Raw genomic sequence first — 12229 nt, 5'->3', positions numbered from 1 at the left:
TTGTATTCAGTGAGAAAACCACTTTGCTGTCTTGCTGAGCAGAGGCATGAAACAAGTTTTAGACAACTCAGAATCATGGAGAAAGTTAATTTAAAATGTTTCCATTAGGTTTGCACTCAGTACTTTGGTGGAAGACTGAAATGTATACTATTGCTATTGTCAAAGCATTTTATGCACTGAGAAAACCACTTTTTTGTCTTGCTGAGCAGAGCCATGAAACAAGTTTTAAACAACTCAGAATGGCATGAAACAAGTTTTAAACAACTCAGAATCATGTGCAAAGTTAATTTAAAAAGTTTCCATTAGGTTTGCACTCAGTACTTTGGTGGAAAACTGAAATGTATACTATTGCTATTGTCATAGCATTGTAGGCACTGAGAAAACCACTTTTTTGTCTTGCTGACCAGAGCCATGAATCTAGTTTTATACAACTCAGAATCATGTGGAAAGTTAACTTCAGATGTTTCCATTAGGTTTGCACTCAGTACTTTGCTGGAAATCTGTAATGTATACTATTGCTATTGTCAAAGCATTGTATGCTCTGAGAAAACCACTTTTTTGTCTTGCTGAGCAGAGGCATGAAACAAGTTTTAAACAACTCAGAATCATGTGGACAGTTAACTTAAAAAGTTTCCATTAGGTTTGCAATCAGTACTTTGGTGGAAAACTGTAATGTATACTATTGCTATTGTCAAAGCATTGTATGCAATGAGACAACAACTTTTTTGTCTTGCTGAGCAGAGGCATGAAACAAGTTTTAAACAATTCAGAATCATGTGGAAAGATAACTTAAAATGTTTCCATTAGGTTTGCACTGAGTTCTTTTGTTGAAAACTGAAATGTATAAGATTGCTTTTGTGAAAGCATTGTAGGCACTGAGAAAACCACTTTTTTGTCTTGCTGAGCAGAGCCATGAAACTAGTTTTATACAACTCAGAATCATGTGGAAAGTTAACTTTAGATGTTTCCATTAGGTTGGCACTCAGTTCTTTAATGGAAAACCTAAATGTATACTGTTGGTAATGTCAAAGCATTGTATTCACTGAGTAAACCACTTTTGTGTCTTGCTGAGCAGAGCCATGAAACAAGTTTTAAACAACTCAGAATCATGTGGAAAGTTAACTTAAAATGTTTCCATTAGGTTTGCACTCAGTACTTTGGTGGAAAACTGAAATGTATACTATTGCTATTGTCAAAGTATTGTATAAACTGAGAAAACCACTTTTTTGTCTTGCTGAGCAGAGGCATGAAACAAGTTTTAAACAACTCAGAAACATGTGGAAACTTAAATTAAAATGTTTCCATTAGGTTTGCACTCAGTACTTTGGTGGATAACTGAAATGTATACTCTTGCCATTGTCAAAGCATTGTATGCAATGAGAAAACCACTTTTTTGTCTTGCTGAGCAGAGGCATGAAACTAGTTTTATACAACTCAGAATCATGTGGAAAGTTAACTTTAGATGTTTCCATTAGGTTTGCACGCAGTACTTTGATGGAAAACTGAAATGTATACTGCTGGTAATGTCAAACACTGAGTGCACTGAGAAAACCTCTTTTTTCTCTTGCAGAGTAGAGGCATGAAACAAGTTTTACACAAATCAGAATCATGTGGAAAGTTAACTTAAAATGTTTCCATTAGGTTTGCACTCAGTACTTTGGTGGAAAACTGAAATGTATATGATTGCTATTGTCAAAGCTTTGTATGCACTGAGAAAACCACTTTTTTGTCTTGCTGAGGAGAGGCATGAAACTAGTTTTATACAACTCAGAATCATGTGGAAATTTATCTTTAGATATTTCCATTAGGTTTGCACTCACTACTTTGATGGAAAACTGAAATGTATACTGCTGGTAATGTTAAAACTTTGAGAGCACTGAGAAAACCACTTTTTTGTCTTGCACATTAGAGGCATGAAACAAGTTTTACACAACTCAGAGTCATGTGGAAAGTTATTTTAATATGTTTCCATTTCGTTTCCACTCAGTGCTTTGATGGAAAACTAAAATGAATACTATTGGTACTGTCAAAGCATTCTATGCACTGAGAAAACCACTTTTTTGTCTTGCTGAGCAGAGGCATGAAACAAGTTTTAAACAACTCAGAATCATGTGGAAGTTAACTTAAAATGTTTCCATTAGGTTTGCACTCAGTACTTTGGTGGAAAACTGAAATTTATACTATTGCTTTTGTCAAACCATTGTAAGCAATGAGACAAACACTTTTTAGTCTTGCTGAGCAGACCCATGAAAATAGTTTTATACAACTCAGAATCATGTGGAAAGTTAAATTTAGATGTTTCCAATAGGTTTGCACTCAGTACTTTGGTGTAAAATAGAAATGTAACTTATTGCTAATGTGAAACCATTGTAAGCAATGAGACAACCACTTTTTTGTCTTGCTGAGCAGAGCCATGAAACAAGTTTTTAACAACTCATAATCAAGTGGAAAGTTAACTTTAGATGTTTCCATTAGGTTTGCACTCAGTACTTTGATGGAAAACTGAAATGTATACTGCTGGTAATGTCAAACACTGAGTGCACTGAGAAAACCACTTTTTTGTCCTGCAGAGTAGAGGCATGAAACAAGTTTTACACAACTCAGAATCATGTGGAAAGTTAATTTAAAATGTTTCCATTAGTTTTGCACTCAGTAGTTTGGTGGAAAACTGAAATGTATACTATTGCTATTGTCAAAGCATTGTATGCAATGAGAGAACCACTTTTTGGTCTTGCTGAGCAGAGGCATGAATCAAGTTTTATACAACTCAGAATCATGTGGAAAGTTATCTTTAGATATTTCCGTAAGGTTTGCACTCACTACTTTGATGTAAAACTGAATTATATACTGCTGGTAATGTCAAACACAGAGTGCACTGAGAAAACCACTTTTTTGTCTTGCTGAGCAGAGAAGTGAAACAAGTTTTAAACAACTCAGAATCATGTGGAAAGTTAACTTAAAAAGTTTCCATTAGGTTTGCAATCAGTACTTTGGTGGAAAACTGAAATGTATACTATTGCTATTGTCAAAGCATTGTATGCACTGAGAAAACCACTTTTTTGTCTTGCTGAGCAGAGGGATGAAACTAGTTTTATACAACTCAGAATCATGTGGAAAGTTAACTTAAAATGTTTCCATTAGGTTTGCACTCAGTACTTTGGTGGAAAACTGAAATGTAGAGTATTGCCACTGTCAAAGCATTTTATGCACTGAGAAAACCACTTTTTTGTCTTGCTGAACAGAGGCATGGAACAAGTTTTAAACTACTCAGAATCTTGTGGAAAGTTAACTTAAAATGTTTCCATTAGGTTTGCACTCAGTACTTTGGTGGAAAACTGAAATTATCGTATTGCTATTGTCAAAGCATTTCATGCACTGAGAAAACCACATTTTTGTCTTGCTGAGCAGAGGCATGAAACAAGTTTTACACAACTCAGAATCATGTGGAAAGTTAATTTAAAATGTTTCCATTAGTTTTGCACTCAGTAGTTTGGTGGAAAACTGAAATGTATACTATTGCTATTGTCAAAGCATTGTATGCAATGAGAGAACCACTTTTTGGTCTTGCTGAGCAGAGGCATGAATCAAGTTTTATACAACTCAGAATCATGTGGAAAGTTATCTTTAGATATTTCCGTAAGGTTTGCACTCACTACTTTGATGTAAAACTGAATTATATACTGCTGGTAATGTCAAACACAGAGTGCACTGAGAAAACCACTTTTTTGTCTTGCTGAGCAGAGAAGTGAAACAAGTTTTAAACAACTCAGAATCATGTGGAAAGTTAACTTAAAAAGTATCCATTAGGTTTGCAATCAGTACTTTGGTGGAAAACTGAAATGTATACTATTGCTATTGTCAAAGCATTGTATGCACTGAGAAAACCACTTTTTTGTCTTGCTGAGCAGAGGGATGAAACTAGTTTTATACAACTCAGAATCATGTGGAAAGTTAACTTAAAATGTTTCCATTAGGTTTGCACTCAGTACTTTGGTGGAAAACTGAAATGTAGAGTATTGCCACTGTCAAAGCATTTTATGCACTGAGAAAACCACTTTTTTGTCTTGCTGAACAGAGGCATGGAACAAGTTTTAAACTACTCAGAATCTTGTGGAAAGTTAACTTAAAATGTTTCCATTAGGTTTGCACTCAGTACTTTGGTGGAAAACTGAAATTATCGTATTGCTATTGTCAAAGCATTTCATGCACTGAGAAAACCACATTTTTGTCTTGCTGAGCAGAGGCATGAAACAAGTTTTAAACCACTCAGAATCATGTGGAAAGTTAACTTAATATGTTTCCATTAGGTTTCCACTCAATACTTTGGTGGAAAAGTGAAATGTATACTATTGCTATTGTCATAGCATTGTAGGCACTGAGAAAACCACTTTTTTGTCTTGCTGAGCAGAGCCATGAAACTAGTTTTATACAACTCAGAATCATGTGGAAAGTAAAGTTGAGATGTTTCCATTAGGTTTGCAATCAGTACTTTGATGGAAAACTGAAATGTATACTGTTGGGAATGTCAAAGTATTGTATGCAGAGAGAAAACCACTTTGCTGTCTTGCTGAGCAGAGGCATGAAACAAGTTTTAGACAACTCAGAATCATGGAGAAAGTTAATTTAAAATGTTTCCATTAGGTTTGCACTCAGTGCTTTGGTGGAAAACTGAAATGTATACTATTGCTATTGTCAAAGCATTTTATGCACTGAGAAAACCACTTTTTTGTCTTGCTGAGCAGAGCCATGAAACAAGTTTCAAACAACTCAGAATGGCATGAAACAAGTTTTAAACAACTCAGAATCATGTGCAAAGTTAATTTAAAAAGTTTCCATTAGGTTTGCACTCAGTACTTTGGTGGAAAACTGAAATGTATACTATTGCTATTGTCATAGCATTGTAGGCACTGAGAAAACCACTTTTTTGTCTTGCTGAGCAGAGCCATGAAACTAGTTTTATACTACTCAGAATCATGTGGAAAGTTAACTTCAGATGTTTCCATTAGGTTTGCACTCGGTACTTTGACGGAAAACCTAAATGTATACTGTTGGTAATGTCAAAGCATTGTATGCACTGAGAAAACCACTTTTTTGTCTTGCTGAGCAGAGCCATGAAACTAGTTTTATACAACTCAGAATCATGTGGAAAGTTAAGTTAAGATGTTTCCATTAGGTTTGCACTCAGTTCTTTTGTGGAAAACTGAAATGTATACGATTGCTTTTGTCAAAGCATAGTAGGCACTGAGAAAACCACTTTTTTGTCTTGCTGACCAGAGCCATGAAACTAGTTTTATACAACTCAGAATCATGTGGAAGGTTAACTTTAGATGTTTCCATTAGGTTTGCACTCAGTACTTTGCTGGAAATCTGTAATGTATACTATTGCTATTGTCAAAGCATTGTATGCTCTGAGAAAACCACTTTTTTGTCTTGCTGAGCAGAGGCATGAAACAAGTTTTAAACAACTCAGAATCATGTGGAAAGTTAACTTAAAAAGTTTCCATTAGGTTTGCAATCAGTACTTTGGTGGAAAACTGTAATGTATACTATTGCTATTGTCAAAGCATTGTATGCAATGAGACAACAACTTTTTTGTCTTGCTGAGCAGAGGCATGAAACAAGTTTTAAACAATTCAGAATCATGTGGAAAGATAACTTAAAATGTTTCCATTAGGTTTGCACTGAGTTCTTTTGTTGAAAACTGAAATGTATAAGATTGCTTTTGTGAAAGCATTGTAGGCACTGAGAAAACCACTTTTTTGTCTTGCTGAGCAGAGCCATGAAACTAGTTTTATACAACTCAGAATCATGTGGAAAGTTAACTTTAGATGTTTCCATTAGGTTGGCACTCAGTACTTTAATGGAAAACCTAAATGTATACTGTTGGTAATGTCAAAGCATTGTATTCACTGAGTAAACCACTTTTGTGTCTTGCTGAGCAGAGCCATGAAACAAGTTTTAAACAACTCAGAATCATGTGGAAAGTTAACTTAAAATGTTTCCATTAGGTTTGCACTCAGTACTTTGGTGGAAAACTGAAATGTATACTATTGCTATTGTCAAAGTATTGTATAAACTGAGAAAACCACTTTTTTGTCTTGCTGAGCAGAGGCATGAAACAAGTTTTAAACAACTCAGAAACATGTGGAAACTTAAATTAAAATGTTTCCATTAGGTTTGCACTCAGTACTTTGGTGGATAACTGAAATGTATACGATTGCTATTGTCAAAGCATTGTATGCATTGAGAGAACCACTTTTTTATCTTGCTGAGCAGATGCATGAAACAGGTTTTAAACAACTCAGAATCATGTGGAATGTTAATTTAAAATGTTTCCATTAGGTTTGAACTCATTACTTTGGTGGAAAACTGAAATGTATACTCTTGCCATTGTCAAAGCATTGTATGCAATGAGAAAACCACTTTTTTGTCTTGCTGAGCAGAGGCATGAAACTAGTTTTATACAACACAGAATCATGTGGAAAGTTATCTTTAGATGTTTCCATTAGGTTTGCGCTCAGTACTTTGATGGAAAACTGAAATGTATACTGCTGGTAATGTCAAACACTGAGTGCACTGAGAAAACCACTTTTTTCTCTTGCAGAGTAGAGGCATGAAACAAGTTTTACACAAATCAGAATCATGTGGAAAGTTAACTTAAAATGTTTCCATTAGGTTTGCACTCAGTACTTTGGTGGAAAACTGAAATGTATATGATTGCTATTGTCAAAGCTTTGTATGCACTGAGAAAACCACTTTTTTGTCTTGCTGAGGAGAGGCATGAAACTAGTTTTATACAGCTCAGAATCATGTGGAAATTTATCTTTAGATATTTCCATTAGGTTTGCACTCACTACTTTGATGGAAAACTGAAATGGAAACTGCTGGTAATGTTAAAACTTTGAGAGCACTGAGAAAACCACTTTTTTCTCTTGCACATTAGAGGCATGAAACAAGTTTTACACAACTCAGAGTCATGTGGAAAGTTAATTTAAGATGTTTCCATTTGGTCTCCACTCAGTACTTTGATGAAAAACTGAAATGTATACTGTTGGTAATGTCAAAGCACTGTATGCACTGAGAAAACCAGTTTGTTGTCTTGCTGAGCAGAGGCATGAAACAAGTTTTAGACAACTCAGAATCATGGAGAAAGTTAATTTAAAATGTTTGCATTAGGTTTGCACTCAGTGCTTTGGTGGAAAACTGAAATGTATACTATTGCTATTGTCAAAGCATTTTATGCACTGAGAAAACCACTTTTTTGTCTTGCTGAGCAGAGCCATGAAACAAGTTTCAAACAACTCAGAATGGCATGAAACAAGTTTTAAACAACTCAGAATCATGTGCAAAGTTAATTTAAAAAGTTTCCATTAGGTTTGCACTCAGTACTTTGGTGGAAAACTAAAATGTATACTATTGCTATTGTCATAGCATTGTAGGCACTGAGAAAACCACTTTTTTGTCTTGCTGAGCAGAGCCATGAAACTAGTTTTATACAACTCAGAATCATGTGGAAAGTTAACTTCAGATGTTTCCATTAGGTTTGCACTCGGTACTTTGACGGAAAACCTAAATGTATACTGTTGGTAATGTCAAAGCATTGTATGCACTGAGAAAACCACTTTTTTGTCTTGCTGAGCAGAGCCATGAAACTAGTTTTATACAACTCAGAATCATGTGGAAAGTTAAGTTAAGATGTTTCCATTAGGTTTGCACTCAGTTCTTTTGTGGAAAACTGAAATGTATACGATTGCTTTTGTCAAAGCATACTAGGCACTGAGAAAACCACTTTTTTGTCTTGCTGACCAGAGCCATGAAACTAGTTTTATACAACTCAGAATCATGTGGAAAGTTAACTTTTGATGTTTCCATTAGGTTTGCACTCAGTACTTTGCTGGAAATCTGTAATGTATACTATTGCTATTGTCAAAGCATTGTATGCTCTGAGAAAACCACTTTTTTGTCTTGCTGAGCAGAGGCATGAAACAAGTTTTAAACAACTCAGAATCATGTGGAAAGTTAACTTAAAAAGTTTCCATTAGGTTTGCAATCAGTACTTTGGTGGAAAACTGTAATGTATACTATTGCTATTGTCAAAGCATTTTATGCAATGAGACAACAACTTTTTTGTCTTGCTGAGCAGAGGCATGAAACAAGTTTTAAACAATTCAGAATCATGTGGAAAGATAACTTAAAATGTTTCCATTAGGTTTGCACTGAGTTCTTTTGTTGAAAACTGAAATGTATAAGATTGCTTTTGAGAAAGCATTGTAGGCACTGAGAAAACCACTTTTTTGTCTTGCTGAGCAGAGCCATGAAACTAGTTTTATACAACTCAGAATCATGTGGAAAGTTAACTTTAGATGTTTCCATTAGGTTGGCACTCAGTACTTTAATGGAAAACCTAAATGTATACTGTTGGTAATGTCAAAGCATTGTATTCACTGAGTAAACCACTTTTGTGTCTTGCTGAGCAGAGCCATGAAACAAGTTTAAACAACTCAGAATCATGTGGAAAGTTAACTTAAAATGTTTCCATTAGGTTTGCACTCAGTACTTTGGTGGAAAACTGAAATGTATACTATTGCTATTGTCAAAGTATTGTATAAACTGAGAAAACCACTTTTTTGTCTTGCTGAGCAGAGGCATGAAACAAGTTTTAAACAACTCAGAAACATGTGGAAACTTAAATTAAAATGTTTCCATTAGGTTTGCACTCAGTACTTTGGTGGATAACTGAAATGTATACGATTGCTATTGTCAAAGCATTGTATGCATTGAGAGAACCACTTTTTTATCTTGCTGAGCAGATGCATGAAACAGGTTTTAAACAACTCAGAATCATGTGGAAAGTTAATTTAAAATGTTTCCATTAGGTTTGAACTCATTACTTTGGTGGAAAACTGAAATGTATACTCTTGCCATTGTCAAAGCATTGTATGCAATGAGAAAACCACTTTTTTGTCTTGCTGAGCAGAGGCATGAAACTAGTTTTATACAACACAGAATCATCTGGAAAATTATCTTTAGATGTTTCCATTAGGTTTGCGCTCAGTACTTTGATGGAAAACTGAAATGTATACTGCTGGTAATGTCAAACACTGAGTGCACTGAGAAAACCACTTTTTTCTCTTGCAGAGTAGAGACATGAAACAAGTTTTACACAAATCAGAATCATGTGGAAAGTTAACTTAAAATGTTTCCATTAGGTTTGCACTCAGTACTTTGGTGGAAAACTGAAATGTATATGATTGCTATTGTCAAAGCTTTGTATGCACTGAGAAAACCACTTTTTTGTCTTGCTGAGGAGAGGCATGAAACTAGTTTTATACAACTCAGAATCATGTGGAAATTTATCTTTAGATATTTCCATTAGGTTTGCACTCACTACTTTGATGGAAAACTGAAATGGAAACTGCTGGTAATGTTAAAACTTTGAGAGCACTGAGAAAACCACTTTTTTGTCTTGCACATTAGAGGCATGAAACAAGTTTTACACAACTCAGAGTCATGTGGAAAGTTAATTTAAGATGTTTCCATTTGGTCTCCACTCAGTACTTTGATGAAAAACTGAAATGTATACTGTTGGTAATGTCAAAGCACTGTATGCACTGAGAAAACCACTTTGTTGTCTTGCTGAGCAGAGGCATGAAACAAGTTTCAAACAACTCAGAATCATGTGGAAATTTAATTTAAGATGTTGCCATTAGGTTTCCACTCAGTACTTTGGTGTAAAATAGAAATGTAAACTATTCGTAATGTCATAGCATTGTATGCACTGAGAACACCACATTGTTGTCTTCCTGAGCAGAGCGTTGAAACTAGTTTTTTACAACTCAGAATCAGGTGGAAAAGTTAATTTAAAATGTTTCCATTAGGTTTGCACTCAGTACTTTGGTGTAAAATAGAAATGTAACTTATTGCTAATGTGAAACCATTGTATGCAATGAGGACAATCACTTTTTTGTCTTGCTGAGCAGAGCCATGAAACAAGTTTTTAACAACTCATAATCAAGTGGAAAGTTAACTTTAGATGTTTCCATTAGGTTTGCACTCAGTACTTTGATGGAAAACTGAAATGTGTACTGCTGGTAATGTCAAACACTGAGTGCACTGAGAAAACCACTTTTTTGTCCTGCAGACTAGAGGCATGAAACAAGTTTTACACAACTCAAAATCATGTGGAAAGTTAATTTAAAATGTTTCCATTAGTTTTGCACTCAGTAGTTTGGTGGAAAACTGAAATGTATACTATTGCCATTGTCAAAGCATTGTATGCAATGAGAGAACCACTTTTTGGTCTTGCTGAGCAGAGGCATGAATCAAGTTTTATACAACTCAGAATCATGTGGAAAGTTATCTTTAGATATTTCCGTAAGGTTTGCACTCACTACTTTGATGTAAAACTGAATTATATACTGTTGGTAATGTCAAAGCATTTTATGCTCTGAGAAAACTACTTTGTTGTCTTGCTAGGCAGACGCATGAAACAAGTTTTAGACAACTCAGAATCATGTAGAAAGTTAATTTAAAATGTTTCCATTAGGTTTCAACTCAGTACTTTGGTGAAAAACTGAAATGTATACTATTGTACAGTCGAAGCATTCTAAGCATTGAGAAAACCTCTTTTTTCTCTTGCTGAGCAGAGGCATGAAACAAGTTTTAAACAACTCAGAATCATGTGGAAAGTTAACTTAAAATGTTTCCATTAGGTTTGCACTCAGCACTTTGCTGGAAAACTGGTGTATACTATTGCTATTGTCAAAGCATTGTATGCAATGAGACAACCAGTTTTTTGTCTTGCTGAGCAGAGCCATGAAACAAGTTTTATACAACTCAGAATCAAGTGGAAAGTTAACTTAAGATGTTTCCATTAGGTTTCCACGCAGTACGTCGGTGTAAAATAGAAATGTAAACTATTGATAATGTCATAGCAGTATATGCACTGAGCAAACCACTTATTTGTCTTGCTGAGCAGAGGCATGAAACTAGTTTTAAACAACTCAGAATCATGTGGAAAGGTAACTTAAAATGTTTCCATTAGGTTTGCACTCAGTACTTTGGTGGAAAACTGAAATGTATACTATTGCTTTTGTCAAAACATTGTATGCAATGAGACAAGCACTTTTTAGTCTTGCTGAGCAGACGCATGAAAATAGTTTTATACAACTCAGAATCATGTGGAAAGTTAAATTTAGATGTTTCCATTAGGTTTCCACTCAGTACTTTGGTGTAAAATAGAAATGTAACTTATTGCTAATGTGAAACCATTGTATGCAATGAGACAACCACTTTTTTGTCTTCCTGAGCAGAGCCATGAAACAAGTTTTCAACAACTCATAATCAAGTGGAAAGTTAACTTTAGATGTTTCCATTAGGTTTGCACTCAGTACTTTGATGGAAAACTGAAATGTATACTGCTGGTAATGTCAAACACTGAGTGCACTGAGAAAACCACTTTTTTGTCTTGCAGACTAGAGGCATGAAACAAGTTTTACACAACTCAGAATCATGTGGAAAGTTAATTTAAAATGTTTCCATTAGTTTTGCACTCAGTAGTTTGGTGGAAAACTGAAATGTATGCTATTGCTATTGTCAAAGCATTGTATGCAATGAGAGAACCACTTTTTGGTCTTGCTGAGCAGAGTCATGAATCAAGTTTTATACAACTCAGAATCATGTGGAAAGTTATCTTTAGATATTTCCGTAAGGTTTGCACTCACTACTTTGATGTAAAACTGAATTATATACTGCTGGTAATGTCAAACACAGAGTGCCCTGAGAAAACCACTTTTTTGTCTTGCAGAGTAAAGGCATGAAACAAGTTTTACACAACTCAGAGTCATGTGGAAAGTTAATTTAAGATGTTTCCATTTGGTTTCCACTCAGTACTTTGATGGAAAAGTGAAATGTATACTGTTGGTAATGTCAAAGCATTGTATGCACTGAGAAAACCACTTTGTTGTCGTGCTGAGCAGAGGCATGAAACAAGTTTTAAACAACTCAGAATCATGTGGAAAGTTAACTGGAGATGTTTCCATTAGGTTTGAACTCATTAATTTGGTGGAAAACTGAAATGTACACTCTTGCCATTGTCAAAGCATTCTAGGCAATAAGAAAACCACTATTTTGTCTTGCAGAGTAGAGGCATGAAACAAGTTTTACACAACTCAGAGTCATGTGGAAATTTAATTTAAGATGTTTCCATTAGGTTTCCACTCAGTACTTT

The sequence above is a fragment of the Mobula birostris genome, chromosome 10 (assembly GCF_030028105.1).
Source record: "Mobula birostris isolate sMobBir1 chromosome 10, sMobBir1.hap1, whole genome shotgun sequence".
Classification (NCBI taxonomy): Eukaryota; Metazoa; Chordata; class Chondrichthyes; order Myliobatiformes; family Myliobatidae; genus Mobula; species Mobula birostris.
This window is presented reverse-complemented; position numbering follows the sequence as displayed.